At 36.2% G+C, this 16,007-nt stretch overlaps 1 pseudogene; it reads left to right on the forward strand.

Moving 5' to 3' along the window:
- LOC122145985 overlaps positions 1-16,007 on the forward strand; it is a 35,042-nt pseudogene that overhangs the window by 1,941 nt on the left and 17,094 nt on the right.

Consider the following 16,007-nt stretch of genomic DNA (forward strand, 5'->3'; position numbering starts at 1 on the left):
AAATAAACTATAGATAATATACAAAAACATTCATCTATGTAATATAGCAATATGCAGAGCATTTAAATTGGTGTTTTAGCCATCAGCTGAAAAAATAATGCCATACTGCAAGGTAATAATGATTTTTTATTGTTTATTTATTTTTTAATTAAGTCCAAACCAACTCTCTCCCAAAAGAGACTAAGCTTCATGCTTGTTTAATCATCATCTATCAGTGAGAAACATAAAATTGTCTCAGTATCCACAGCCACACAACTATAAGAGTTTACAGCTCACTGTCATGGTTTTAAATTATGGATGAAATTAAATGAACAGTTCATGCTTTTGAGGTTAGTTTTGTTTATTCAGTATGTTCCGAAATAGACATTGATAAAAACGTATGTAAATTTCATAACTTTAAATTTCAAACTCGCCCCCGTGTGAAATTATGGACACACAGCAAATAAAATGCCATGATTGAAAACTCAACAGACCTATCTTTAAAGTAGAAAAGAGCTTGTTGGCTTGTGTTAGCCATCACAGTGAGCGTTGCACAGAGCTGCAGCCAAAACAAAAACTCATTTTTCATAATACCTTCTTTTAATGGCGTGCTAAATTGGCCCCTCAATTTCCATTTAGAGCGTGTCCTTATCAGCGCAGTGCAGCAGTCATGATAGCTCACTTTACAAACCTCAGACAGGAGTTTATTTCTCTCTCCTGCCTGCCCATTTGAAAGGTTCAGTGAAAGTACTGATTGCTGTTATCACTGGCTGATAGGATTCCCTTCGGTCTCACTGAGGTCTTATGCATAGTTATAATTCGCTATCTGCAGAGTGTCCTCGCGATCTCTCTCTTACCCCTCCCCCTACCTATGACTCTTTCTGTTAGCTGTCAGCTAGCTGTGCTAGAGGCTAACATCATGAATCCACAGGTACTCACATATGAAACCGCTGGCCCAGAATCCCGCTCTGCACCCCCTCTCACAGTGGGAAGTAGGTCACAGCTGTTACTGTGTGGTTCTCCTCACCTAGTACAGAGGCCTCTTGTTCATCAGAGACTGTGGCAGATTAGAAAGCTTTGTCTTCTTTATCTCCCTCACCCACTTTAATATGATCGGAGTCATTTGAGTTTCCTAGTTTTTAGTTACTTCGCTCTCTATCACTCCTTCCTGGTGTCCAGATGATATGCTGTAGTGGCTATTGATAAGATTAGACAATACCATGGAAAATATAGTAAAATAGAGTGACTTGCAGTACTCTTTCTAACCAATACTTTTTACTATTTGTGCTGTATCCTAAAAAGCTGTGAGTTAAGGATGAGCCACAGGCCTGGGGCAGTTTGGGGAGAGTTTTGAGACAGCTGACCAAACTGTTGACCGAATTGTAACTTGCCCTGTTGGGCCGGTTCTATATCGTAACATTTTAAAGGCATACATTTTATTGTTTATTTAGGGCAAATAAACAAGTAGAAATTTGAACAGGAGTGGAAGTAAGCGGAAAATTACTTATTGTTAAGCTTTGGTGACAAGTAACCAGTAATTTCTGTCGACACATGAGGAAAAATTGTTACACATTCCCAGCCAATCAGGACTGATGTAATGTGGAGCAGGATTTTGGATATGACCAAAATAAAATAAAATAAATAAATAAAAGAATAATCTGATTAACATTGAAGTAAAGCTTTTTTTATCTGATGTTTATCACATCTAAGGACAAAGCAGGCAACAGGATATTTTTGGGGGTTTCACCTTTATAGGAAACTCTAACGACAACACATTTCTGCTATATGTATGTTTTTATTGGTCCTTATTAGTTAAAAAAATACAATTTGATCAAAAATACAGTAAAAATAGTGATATAATACAATTTAAAATATTTTATAGTTTAATATATATTAAAATGGAGTTCTTCTCACTGTAACATGATTCTTCAGAAATCATTCTAATATGCTGCTTTATTAACATAACCAGTGTTGTGCTACTTAATATTTTTGTGAAAACCGTGATTTCTGTTAAAAAAAAAAGTGATATATGATGAGTTCAGAAGTTCAGTATTTGATTGAAACAGAAATCTTTTGTAACATTGCAAATGCCTTTACTGCTACTTTTGATCAGTTTAATGTATCCTTGTCACTTATTGGCAATTCATTAGTTAATTTTAGTTCAGATACTGGTTGTTTGCTGTGTCATCCAGACATACAGTATGACTCTTCATTAAGTGACTAAACTTCTCTCTTTAGGGAATGGGTACTCCAATGAGGAAGAGGAGGGTGGTGGCGAAGCGGAAGAGGAGGAAGAGGAGGGAGGTGAAGGAGGAGAGGGCGATGAGGGTGATGAGGAAGAGAAAGACGAGTGGGTGGAAAATGGACAGCCGAAGATGAACCGTACAGAAACGCTCAACTCCACCACCAGCTCTACTGGAACACAGAAGAAGAAGAGTCAGCATGTAAAGAAGCAGATCCAGGGCTCCAACCAAGTCCAACGCGCTCCCAGAGCTCTTTTCTGCCTTAAATTAAACAACCCCATCCGCAGGGCCGCCCTTCACCTTGTGGAGTGGAAGTATCCATTGCACCTTAGTCAATGACAGAAAACAAAGCTTCATCTACTACTAATATTGATAAACGTGAAGCTTTCAAACAGTTTACCAATATCTGTTGTAAAAACAACTCCTAACTTGCTAAATAATGTCTGTTGAATGTAATGGCACTATAATAAGATCATGTTTACCTTAACATGTGACTCCAGACCATTTGATATTTTTATTCTCCTGGCCATCTTCGCTAACTGTGTTGCTTTGGGTGTCTCCAAGCCTTTTCCTGAAGATGACTCGAACGCCACCAACCATGACCTAGTAAGTATTGCGCTCTCTCTCTCTCTCTCTCTCTCTCTCTCTCTCAACTGTGAAATTGGGGTAGTGTAAATTTCAGTTCAGCTTAAAACTGAAAAGGGATTGAAGAACATTCATGGACAACCAATTTCTAGGTTTAGGTACAAACATTAATGCTAAATTCCTTTATAAAAAGATGGTTCTTTAAAGGGGTCATATGATGCTGCTAAAAAGAACATTATTTTGTGTATTTGGTGAAAAGAAATGTGTTTATGCATTTTAAGGTTCAAAAAACACATTATTTTCCACATACTGTACATTATTGTTTCTCCTCTATGCCCCGCCTTCTGAAATGCGTCATTTTTTACAAAGCTCATCGGTCTGAAAAGCGAGGTGTGCTCTGATTGGCCAGCTATCCAGTGTGTTGTGATTGGCCGAATACCTCAAGCGTGTAACAGAAATGTTACACCCCTTAACATACTGTGATGCCTTGTCAGGCCGGAGCGACGAGATAAATATAAACATAAAACCCATTTATGTTTATAAACATAAAACCCATTATAAACGTGATATAAACATGATTTCTAGTCGTGTCTTCTTTTGGAAGGCCAAACAAAGTAGTTTCACTTTCTCAAAGAAACAGTGTCACACACAGTGACCCAAGTAATAATAATACATTATTTAGGCCGTGGCCTAAAGTGAGCAGAGGTGGGCAGCTTGAGAATGGCACGGCTGGGCTTGCGGCAACCACATGTGATGACCCCAGGCTGGACTCCGCTTCGTCCGCGGTGAAAGCCGAGCTGGCAAAACACAGTGCAAAGTTGATGTATTTCCTCAGCGACCAGCATGGACCAGCCCCAGGTGTGACGAAGCAGATATCATCCTCTTTTGTTTTGAAAGGCAAAGTAGTTTTGTTTTAATTTTGAAATTAACAGCGTCTATATGACATGGCGGTGGCGGCAACAAAAATACTACAACGAGAATAAAAGGTACGCCTTCTTTCTTTGCGTGAACATCTGGGCGGCGTTATGCAAATCTTCCCACATACTGACGTAGAGATGTGTTAGAACGAGCTGTTTTAGGGGGGAGTGGACGAGTCTTAAATTTGATAAAGAATATCTCTTTGGATTTGAGACTTTAGTCTTTGCAACTTTACAGATCTTCTTTATGCACCGAGAGCTTGTAACACTTATATATTGTTTCTCTTTTGTCATTTTGGTTGCTTCTATTACCCTCTTTTGTAAGTTACTTTGGTGATTGATTAAATGTAAATATTTGTTGGGTTTATGCATAAACATACCCAGTCACAAAATATTAAAGCTATCCCATGACTTTATATCACTTTTTTCTTTTAACACTTTGAAGGGCTCACATTCTATCCATTTTTGCTTTTGGCCTTCATAGACATAATTGTTTTTACATAAACAAATGGACAACTCTAAACTCAATTGTTTTTTTCAGATGCATCACATCCCACAACCTGCCACTCAAACTGCCACTCAGTCACAAAAAAATATGGACTTAAAGGAATCATATACTGTATGATTGTGAAGGTATTTTACTGGAACTTTGTCTTCTTCACATACTTTTTGTTTTTATTTTGTGTTTTACTTCTTTATGTATTTATTCATTTTCAGTGTCAAATGTAATGTATTCAGCTAATAACTGTTGTTAAGAGCACCTACATTTTTGCTACAATTTCATGTCAATAAAAAAGTACCTAATTGACAAAACATGGTATTGCTGCTGTTGTTGTTGTTTTAATGTAAATCCCTAATAGAGGCTACACTCCTAAAAAAAAAAAGAAGATGGCTCATTACTGATTTTCTGGAGCTGTGGACTGTCAACACACTCTCAACAGGTAAATAATTTCTTTCTTAAAAATTTTTAACTTTCAAACTGTAACTGATTTCCTACCAATCATGTCTTTTTCTCTTTTTAGTTTAAGAGCACATGGAAGTGTGACCAGCTCTGTTCAGTTAAGGATACTTCTTTCCCCATCTCCACTAAGTAAGTAACAGAGATATTGATTTTATGGCCCATATTGTTTTTTTTATTATTATTATTACTTGTGTTTATCCATAAAAATAACATTGCAAAGTGCTCACATACTACTTTTGACCTCCATAAACATAATTTTTACATAAACAAATGGAAGGAAGCACATTGTAACTCTAAACTCAATTGTGCATTTCAGATGCTATCACATCCTGCAACCTCATCATCTGCAGAGAGAAACCAAAATACACATAGTGATGGACTTAAGGGCATCATAGACGACTGTGAAAATACAGATTTTCACTGGAACTTGCTCTTCATTATGATATTTTCTGTTTCTGTTTTTGTTTTACTTCTTTAAGTATTTATTTTTGTTCAGTGTCAATTGTCATTTATTAATGTATTCTGCTAATAATGGTTGTTAGATCACTGTCATTTTTGCTACAATTTCACATGTCATTAATTAAAATAAAAGTACCTAATTGACACAACATGCTGTTGTTGTTTTTATGAAAACCCTAATAAATGCTATAAGATATTATAAGACTAGGCAGATAAAGGTGTAAAAAACAAAAGTAATAAATAATATATACAAATAATATTAATAATACTAATATTAATTATATAAATATAATAATATTAATGAAAATAAACCATCATTATAAAGGTTATTTATAACACCATTAAGCTTCTATATAGCACTTTCAAAGCATGGTTCTTTATGGAACCCTATAAAAAGGGTTCTATTTAGCACCAAAAAGGGTTCTGATATTGTGACAAGCCAAAGGAGGCCTTCCCCAGGAGGCATGGCTTAAGTCCTGAACATCAAATGTATTCTAACTAATTGGTTGAATACAAATATTTTGACTTTATATTTAAAAATGGGGGGAAGTGGTTCATTAAATTAAGAATGTACTACCATTAAAAATTTTGGGGTCAGTCTCACACACACACACACAAACACACACACACAAAGGGGCATTGGCTTTTGTCATGTGACTCACTTCAGCCACAGTATTTCGAGTCTTACTGCTGTCCCAGTGTAAGAAATTTCTGGAAGCTTTGTACTTTGAATATAACAATTTGAAAATCAGGTTCCATTTTGAGGTGAAAATCCTTCTTTTTTTGCTGTTTGATGATGTGGTATTACTCTGTAATCCTCCTCATCTCACAACCTCTCTTTGTATCCCATCAGAGAGCATCACATTTGATCCACTCAGCAGCCATTCTTAAAGGGACAGTTCACCTCAAAAAAAAAAAAAAAAAATATTCTGTCATTGTTTACTCACCCTCATGTCGTTCCAAACCAGTATGACTTTATTTCTTCTGTGAAACACAAAAGAATACATTTTGAACATATGTCTTCACCGACTTTCATTGTATGGGGAAAAAAAGAGACATTTTTGGCATGAGGATGAATAAGTGGTGACATAATTTTCATTTTTGGCTTCGTTTTTGATTTAAATCTCCCTACACCAGAATCCCTGTGTTTTTGTGATGTTGGCACCTGTATCTGAGACTACAAGGCTTTAATTTGCTCATTTGTGACATCGAGGAAACAAAATGCCTTTTTTCTCCACGGCTGCAGTGAGGCATGCAACAATATGAGGCTGCATGAGCTTGTGCACACTACAGCGTAACCTCGGCATGCAAAGGTCACTGAGATGAGAGAGAAATCGTAAATGAAAGAGAAGCGCTCCTAGCTATTGTTTCTCAGTAGGGGTCGGCCCAAATGAAACACCTTTCGTTTAAGTCCAGAAATCCTTTCTCCACAATTCAGCACAGTAGCACTTTCACTGGACATTGCCAAATCAGCCATGAGAGCCTCAGAGTTTGTCCCGCTGTCATCTCGAGTGTACAGGCGCGTGTGACTGCGCCCCATTAGTACTGAAATGCTCGACGTCTTGTGAAGTTCTGTAGTGGAGGAGATCTTCCCTAAGGCTTGTGTAAAAGAGAAACAGGAAGAGAAAGAGAGGAAATGAGAGAGAGGAGACCAATCGAGTTGTGTGCAATCAGGACCTTGGACACGACCCCCTCAGGCATTGCCTCATGTCTGTCCCATCAGAGCATCGCTTTCTTTTTATAGAAGAAAAATTTACATTCAAATGTATGAGACGTGACACTGCAGTGACAACAGGGCATAATGTGCAACCCAGATGAGAGATCACAGCATTCGTTCATTAGCATGAACTAATGAACGAATGACAGTGTGTTCTTCCACAGTCAGCTGTTTTTGTGGGGTTGTAAAATTACTTGCTAAATTGCATACAGACTAAAGGCTTTGGTTCTGAATAAATGCCTTTCTGAGTTAGCCTTTGTGTCAGCCCTTTTAGATCCATTTTGTTTGAAGGGTAAGAAAAAAAAAAAACAGAAATTTTAGCAAAGGGAACACTAAAGACCCTAATGGTGACTTAATGTTTTGAGATAAAATATCACGATAATTAAATAAATAGAGCTAAAACATCTTTTAATTCTAAAAATGAAAAAAAAAAAACATACTCATTAGTCCCTCTGCTTTGACTTAACATACATAACAAAATTATTCAAGTGCAAGGGGTTCTGGGCATTCCCGCAGTCACAGTGCTTTTCACTGGGAATGCTCAGTAGTAGATGTGGTGATATGAAGTTCATATTAGCCTTTCTTTCAGTTGCATTTGTTATATTTAATGTTTTTGTTTCATTGTTACATGTACACACACACACAGGTCAAAGTTTGGATTAATTAAAAAAAAATTCATTACAGTTTTCCATTACTCAAGTTTTCAGTCTCACACAATCCTTCAAAAAAGGTTAAAGGTAAAAAAATTACAGATCTTTTCTGTGAAACAGTATATGTATTGTATGTTCACTGTTGGACATTGTTAGTGGACTCCTTAAATTAGCTATTGAAATTAAAGGGGGAAACTTTGTTCAAAGTGATTTTAAAGGGATAGGTCACCCAAAAATGAAAATTCTGTCATCTTTACACACTTTACTACATTATTTTGTTCCACGAAAAAGAAGATATTTGGAAGAATATGTCCAAATGAATAACTTCATTTTCATAGACAAAAATTATTAATTTCTCAAAATATCCCCTTTTATGTTCCACAAAAAAAGAAAGTCATATAGTTTTTAAATGACTCATGAGGGCGAGTAAATGATGACATATTTTCTTATTCATGTGAACTGGGAAAGCTTAAACTTGAAGTGGTGGGAATAAAGGAGGCAGAGCTTGGGAAGCGGCTGTGTAGCACATGTAATTTATTCATACACAAACAAAAATATAGCATGAGAGCTTTTCAGCCTCAACTCAAATTTCAGCATACAAGACACTCCCTTAGCGCAGCTCCCATGCACAGTTCACTGCCCAGGCAGCCCTTCTCTGCTACTTCTCACCTCTCTAACAACTCACTGTAAAGTGCAAACACCTGTTAGTTCTCATCAACCAGAGGTCCTGCCTTCCTTACCTGCTGCGGCTACCAGACCACGACCCTCCTTCGACACCATCCCTTTAATTACAGTTAACAGTGCCAATAATGCCCACAGAAGAAACAATTTACATTAAAATCAGAAAACAGAATAATGCATGATGTAAGTTTAATCTTGAGTTCAGTATTTTAAAGATGCCAAATTCACCTACACTGCCTTCCTCTTTAGGATTTTGCAGGATAAGAGGACACCCAAATGATGTAAAAAAGAAAAAGACAGGGAGGGGTTATAAAGACATGAGAGCAGATAGAGTGGTGGTCAGGGGAGATTGTATGAACTGCCTGTGCGTTTGGCTGCTCTAAATGCTCTTGGTCCTGATAAGCAGCTTACTCTTCCTCCCATGTCTCTCATCACCCTTCCCCCATCACCCCGTCCCTCTCTCTATCTCGCGCGCTTTCCATCTTTGTTTCTGATGCTTAAAGCCACATCCTGGATTCCAGGTGCAAAGGAGGGGGCATGTATTTAATGAGTGTGTGTTTGCTGTCAGTCTCTTCTCTCACAGAGCTGGTTGGTCTTTCCCTCTGCCATATTGTCTGTTATATTTTACTAACCATCATCTTGGTTTCAAGTTAAGGTACTCAAAGGAATTCAACACTCTAAGCTTGTATGTCTAATTACTAAGGCTGTCAATCAACTGCAAGTTTTAATTGAAATAATTAAATGATTTGTAGATTAATTAATTAAAATAATTGTGATTAATTGCACATACCAAAATGTGCTGACAAAAGCAATTCAAAAAGGTTTCATTATCATTTTTATTATAATTAATTGTACTACATGAACACTAACTATTAATTCATCAATCATTCATTTCCATGGTCTATCTGTGCATCTAATGAAGGGAATATGCAGTTGAGAGCTTCAGAAATAGTTCATGGATGTTCTGTTCCTGTCGGTTTGCTTAAAGCTTCTGCACACTTCAGACAGAGACATACGGTCCAGCAAATGGAAGTTTATGTTGTATGCCACTTTACATCAAATCAAGAACAGCAGTGTGTGTGAGTAAGGTTGTTACTGTCCATATGGTATTGTCTTCTGTCTTATAAAGATGTTGTTGGGTTTTTGTGGTTAGTTTTCTATTTCTCTCTATATGTTTGTTTATATGGTGGTAGTATGTGTGTGCACACAAGTGTGCTACCACTATGGACAGGCTGCTGTCGTACGCCAACAGCGGCAAACGAGAGGGAGGGGGAGAAAGTAGAGGACGACAGATTAGTAATCCTTTGAAATACTCACAGATTTCACATTTTAAAGTCCAGCTCCTGCTCAAGAGCGGCCCTCTTTGTCTCTCTCACTTGTGAACAGGTCATGATGTCATGTCAGTGCACATACTTACCTATTATAATATATAGCCATTTTTGTCTGACAACAATTAATATGCTTATTTTTATTGCATTCGCTTTTGAATATTGATTTGATGGTATGATTTGTATGCCTCAAACTTTCTTGTCAGGTTTGTGACCATATTAATTGAGCGACTACATGGAATATTTGTACTTTTAAAACTTAATTTGTCAGTTAATTCATTTAAAATAAATTAATGAAGGCAAAAAGTAAAATAATAATAATAATCATCATCATCATCATCTATCCTTATGAACACAAAAAATAATTTACAGTCATTTTTAAAATTACAATCTGATCTGTCGATAGGCTAATATTTCAATTCTTATTGTTATCGGCATCCCTTTAAATTGTATGTTGTGTGTATGTGTGTTTGACCCTTTCTCCTATCTTTGTGTCTCTTCAGGAACAAGTTGAATATGTGTTTTTGATCATCTTCACCATCGAGACATTTCTGAAGATCCTTGCGTACGGCCTCGTCATGCACCCAAGCTCCTACATCCGCAATGGCTGGAATTTACTGGACTTTGTCATCGTCATCGTAGGGTACGGCACCATCTTTGCCACTCTTAGCCATCCATCCCCACTTGTTTCATTTAAAAATGAGTCATAATAACATCACAGCCTTTCCTCCCATGATTCACTTGCATATTAATTTTCATAACTGATTTTTATTCAGGTTGTGTAATGGCCAGCAGCAGCTCTCTTATTCACAATTCTCCTCTTGTCCTGCTGTTCTCTTTACCCCCTTTTTTCCCTCATTTCTCCCTTTTCTCAACCTCTCTCTCTCGGATTATCTGGTCAGATGTGGCTGTCAATCCTCTCTCCCGCTTGCTCGCTCTCTCACTGTGTCTTAATCTGACCTACAGAGACTAGGCGCTAACCTTAATTTCACACACTATGCTCTACAGCCCTGTGGTTAATGTTTGTGTATGTGAGAAGTGTGTAAATACAAGTTCCATCCACTAAAAAAAGAATCAATCTTTCAAAGTACATTGCTATTTAAACTCACTTGCTTCCTGTGCACATCATAGAGTGTATTTAAAGAGCGACAATCTCCAGTGATCTCTCTGTCCTGCTAAAATGGGACTAAACAGCTGTTCTGGGGTCATTAATGGCCAGTTGGTCACAGTGATGGTTAATTATCTAAAGGAAGATGACTGTGCCAGGCATTTAGCGTCTTTTTGAGTATAATTTTGAGAGCTTTTTTTAGTATTGATTAGAGATTTCATTAAGCTCACAGACAGAACCGCTAATGGACAGGTGGATCTGTTCCAAACACACAGCATTACACATCATATTACTCCTGCTTATAATACTGATGCCACCCTAAGAGTATTTGTGCGTGCATGTGTATGCATGAAAGCACAAAGATAGCTGGGATAGCTGCCACAAATATTGTTGCCCAGCCAGCTTCCACAACACTTACATTCATTTGGGAATAGAATTTTGCAAGTTTTTAAACCACTGAAAAGAACTGGCTTGTAAGAATCATTCATTTGGGAATCAGGCTACTCTGGTCACTTGTATGTTTTTGACTCATTAGGAAGAACTAGCTTATAAGAGTCATGCTTTCAGGAATCAGGCTACACTGGTCATGCTGTATGTGATTCACAAAAATAAATCGACACATTAAATTCATGCTTTCAAGCCCTAGTTCACTTTTGGTAATCCATATTCATTAATTTTAGTCAGTTTTGCTAAAATGACTAGTAACATGGTAACATAGTAACATCTAATTTTGGTCTATTTTCAGATTAAGTTTTTTTTATATATATATATATATATATATATATATATATATATATATATATATATATATATATATATATATATATATATATATATATATATATACGAAAGTAATAACCATAAATTAAACCAAATATTCAAACACTCTAATGACTATTTTAAGCATATGTCAGTATTTAGCATCCATATGAAAAATGTTTTTTAATCAGATTTTAAAGTGACAGCTCAGAAGATCGTCTGTGAATTTTACTTTTCATATTACCTTATACATTTTACAATTTGATATATATTTAATGAGCCATATTTATGTGAATTTGTTTTTGTTGTTTAATGTTCTGCAGGTTGTTCAGTGTGGTATTGGAGACAGTTACCCATAAGTCTGGTGAAACAACTTCCCACATGCCAGGGAAACCTGGAGGTCTGGATGTCAAAGCTCTCCGAGCCTTCAGAGTCTTACGACCCCTCAGACTGGTTTCAGGAGTGCCCAGTGAGTTTGTGTTTGTAATAGAAATAAAATGAAACAAGTTAGTAAATTTGATGCCTGATTTAATCTGGTTTACATTGCTATGAACTATTCAGTAATGGATTTTAATAGAAAACAGTCATGGAGATTTTGTATGGAGTGATGCACCAGTGTTTTGAACAGTTAATAGTTAATAACAGTTAATCAGAGGGGCTGGTGTAGATCAGGCTCTCTAGCGTCATGATAATTTAGGCCTGAATATTCATTCGGTATCCTCAGTAGTTTAGCTTGACTCATGATTGCAACCTGAGGCTGTGCTGTTCTGCAGTCATTTCAAAATCAGACCCACTGCCACACACTCCTGAATCACTAACCAACTAATTGCTTGTCTTTACAATATTAAGATGATTATTTCTAAGAGCACTGTCCATGGTGCTGAAAACACAGTTCCATTTGCTACTGTACAACTAGCTGGTCAAGATGGCAGAAAACAAGATCATGTAAACCATTGACTTATTCCACTACAGTACATTTAGAAGCTGTGGTGTGGATCTTTCCTGCCTACCGGCATGAATGATGGTATTTCTCCCTCATGTGTTCGCCTGCACGTTAATACTGGCAGTTCTCCCAGTGAGGCAAGATGACATTGAACGAGGACACTTCTTCATGTTCAAATACCCATTACATTTACTGGAAAACACACATTAAAAATTCCTCACTATGTGGAACGGAAATGCTGTTATGGTTCTTGCTGTCATTGTCTTGATCAAGATAATCAAATGACAAGACACACATTTTGCATTTTTAACATTATTTTCAAATAAAATGTTTTTGTTGATGTTTGGAATCAGTAAAATAATTTTTTGAAGCGAAATTAATATTTTTATTCAGCAAGGCTGCATTAAATTGCTAAAAAGTGACAAAAGCAACTTTTACATTGTTACAAAAATGTTCTGTTTTCAAAATCTCCTTTTGGACCTTTTATTCATTCAAATATTTTAAACATTTTTAATAAATCTGAATGTTACAATGATTTCTGAAGGATCATGTGACTCTTAAGACAGTAGTAATAGCTGCATAAAAAACAGCATTGCCATAACATGAATAATTTAGATTTTAAAATATATTAAAATAGACAAATATTTTAAATTGTAATAATATTTCACAATATTACTGTATTTTTGATCAAATTAATGCAGTCTGAGTAAACTAAGGGACAGGGAAAATCTTACCGATCCCTGACTTTTGAACATATATAGTATGCCATGTTAGTATTAGAAAAATTGGCCTAAAATAAATAAACATGTCTTACTGAAATGCTGACTATTTTAAAATAAATTATTTGCAAAAAAAATAAAATACTAAATTGATATAATGGACATAAACAGTCAGAATGGGAATGTTTCTTCTTATGCAAAAGTACAACGTTTTTTATATAAAGTTTTGGGTTACAGATTGTGCTCCATTATGATCATTTCTATGCTCTGTGTGTGTGCAGGCCTGCAGATTGTGTTAAACTCCATCATGAAGGCAATGGTTCCCCTGTTGCACATTTCTCTGCTTGTCCTCTTTGTCATCATCATCTATGCCATCATTGGACTGGAGCTCTTCATCGGACGAATGCATCGCACCTGTTATTATATAGGCACAAGTAACCACACATACTCTCATAAAATATTTATGTGCATTTCTTGTCACTCTCTTTCTTATTCCATCTGTCTCTCTCTTATCTTTCTCAGATAATTATGCAGACGATGATCCAGTCCCATGTGCGTTTGCGGGTCACGGTCGCCAGTGCACTGCCAATGGCTCAGAGTGCAGGGGAAAATGGGAGGGACCAAACGGCGGCATCACTAACTTTGATAACTTCTTCTTTGCCATGTTAACAGTGTTCCAGTGCATCACAATGGAGGGCTGGACAGACGTCTTGTACTGGGTAACTACGTAAGCTGTGTCTTCAGATTGACTGTAATGGTTCATAATTCTCTTTTAAGGACATGATTGTGTGTGACACTGATACAGTTGCTTTGCCTGTGTGTTCATCTCTGTAGATGAATGATGCAATTGGTTTTGAGCTGCCGTGGGTTTACTTTGTCAGTCTGGTCATTTTTGGATCCTTCTTTGTTCTCAACCTTGTGTTGGGTGTGTTGAGCGGGTGAGTTTATAGGATAGATGTGTTTGTGGGCAAGTAGTTTGCCATGCCTGATTTTGTCCCTACCACTTTATTTACCATTCTACCACTTTTGTAATGTTAATGTTATTGTTTACATTTCAGTTTTGACTTTGATACCATGATACTGTAGATACATCATGTGACAATTCATGTATTAAAACATTTAGTACATAATGCAATTAACAATTATGAGCTAAGACTTTGTCATTTCATGACCTGTGCATTCTAATTTGTTGCATGTCTGTGTGAGTGATTGTTTAACAGAGGACAGCAGTAGATGAGCAGATATCAGATATTTTACAATCCCCAGTTGCTGATAGTAGCAGTTTGATTTCCTGCAGACTGTATGATTCCCCAAAGATTCTTCCTCGTGCTGCTTACCTCTCTGTGAAACAGAGTATGAAAGTCCACAGTGTGTGTTTGCCTCTGTATTGTGCGTGTGTGCTTTTGTTTAGCTTGTCTAACAGGCCATACTTGTGTGTAGAGAATTCTCTAAGGAGAGAGAGAAGGCGAAAGCTCGCGGAGATTTCCAGAAGCTTCGTGAGAAACAGCAGATGCAGGAGGATCTGTGTGGATATATGGACTGGATCACTCAGGCTGAGGACATTGATGAGTTTGATGAGGATGGGAACAGACGTGAGATCTCTTCCTCTGTTTAATCATCTAGACCCCTTTGTCCTTGATATCACTTGTTAATTTTTAATCACACGTTTCTCCTATACTAGTTTACCATACAGAGACAATTAATTAAGACAGGGTTTTTGCAAACGTTTTGATCCCAAGGGCCCCAAATATGTTGAACCCTTTCTGAGGGCCCCCTAACTAAAATGTAATGGCATGTAATGGTTATATAAAATGTAATGGTTATATAATTTATAATTACTCATTCACATCAAATGAGAGAAGGATTAAGCATCTTTTTATAAAGACTAAGACAAAAGCAAGTTATTAAAATATTATCTGTAGAATATTTACTTTGCAACATATTTTAACCACTATTAATGTTAGATATAATATTTTTTCTTGCTGTTTTAAAACTATGGTTGTCAATAAAATAAAATAATTGTGATTAATCTCATGATTTCTGACCAGAGTTTTGAAAGCAAAATGAGCAATAATAGAAATATTCTAGATATGAAAAAAATTTGTGCATGTTTAATTAAAATGTAAAGTAAAAATGTTAACTACGTTTTTAATTTTTATCACCTCAAAATGTAATTAAAATGTAATGTAAAGTAAAAATGTTAACTACGTTTTAAATTTTTCAGCACATCAAAGAACCCTCTTACAAATAGTTTTTGTTAATAGAAATAAAGCTGAAATAATTTAAAATAAAATGTAAATATTAAATGAAAAACTTAAACTTAAAACATTTGGAAACAGAATTTAAAAAAAACTAATAAAAATGATAAAAGTAAATAACAAAACGACTGAAACTTAAAGTAAAATAAAAATAAAAATTGAAAATGTAAAACAAAAAAAAAACTATTTAAAATAATAATAAATACTATTGTATTAGATAAATACTACTAAAATAACTCTGCCATGGACCCCAAAAGATGAATCATTATTTTTGCAGTTCAGTTTGGAGTCGTTAGTGGCAGAAATGACACATTTTACCTTCAACAGAGTACTCTATATACTATTAATAAATTAAACATCTCATCTCACTATTGACGTTTGAGGTAAAGATTTCCCCAACACCACATGTATGTGTAATATAAGATGTAAGACATGTACAAACATCTTCAGACAGAACCATGGCCATTTTTCTCCCTAACCTGCTTTTCCATCTGTTCTCATTTTGTTCTATTCTGTGTCTTTCACTCTTTTTCTCTCCATCTTTCAATCTCCCCTCAGGTGTGACCTTGCGTGACCTAGCTGATAAGAAGAGGGGGAAATTCGGCTGGTTCAGCCACTCAAACGAAACCCATGGTACGGCCAATCAGAACGAGACACATGACCCCTTCACTCCCCCACTATTCTATATATAGCCCCCACA

Source organism: Cyprinus carpio, chromosome A8 (assembly GCF_018340385.1).
Source record: "Cyprinus carpio isolate SPL01 chromosome A8, ASM1834038v1, whole genome shotgun sequence".
Taxonomy (NCBI): domain Eukaryota; kingdom Metazoa; phylum Chordata; class Actinopteri; order Cypriniformes; family Cyprinidae; genus Cyprinus; species Cyprinus carpio.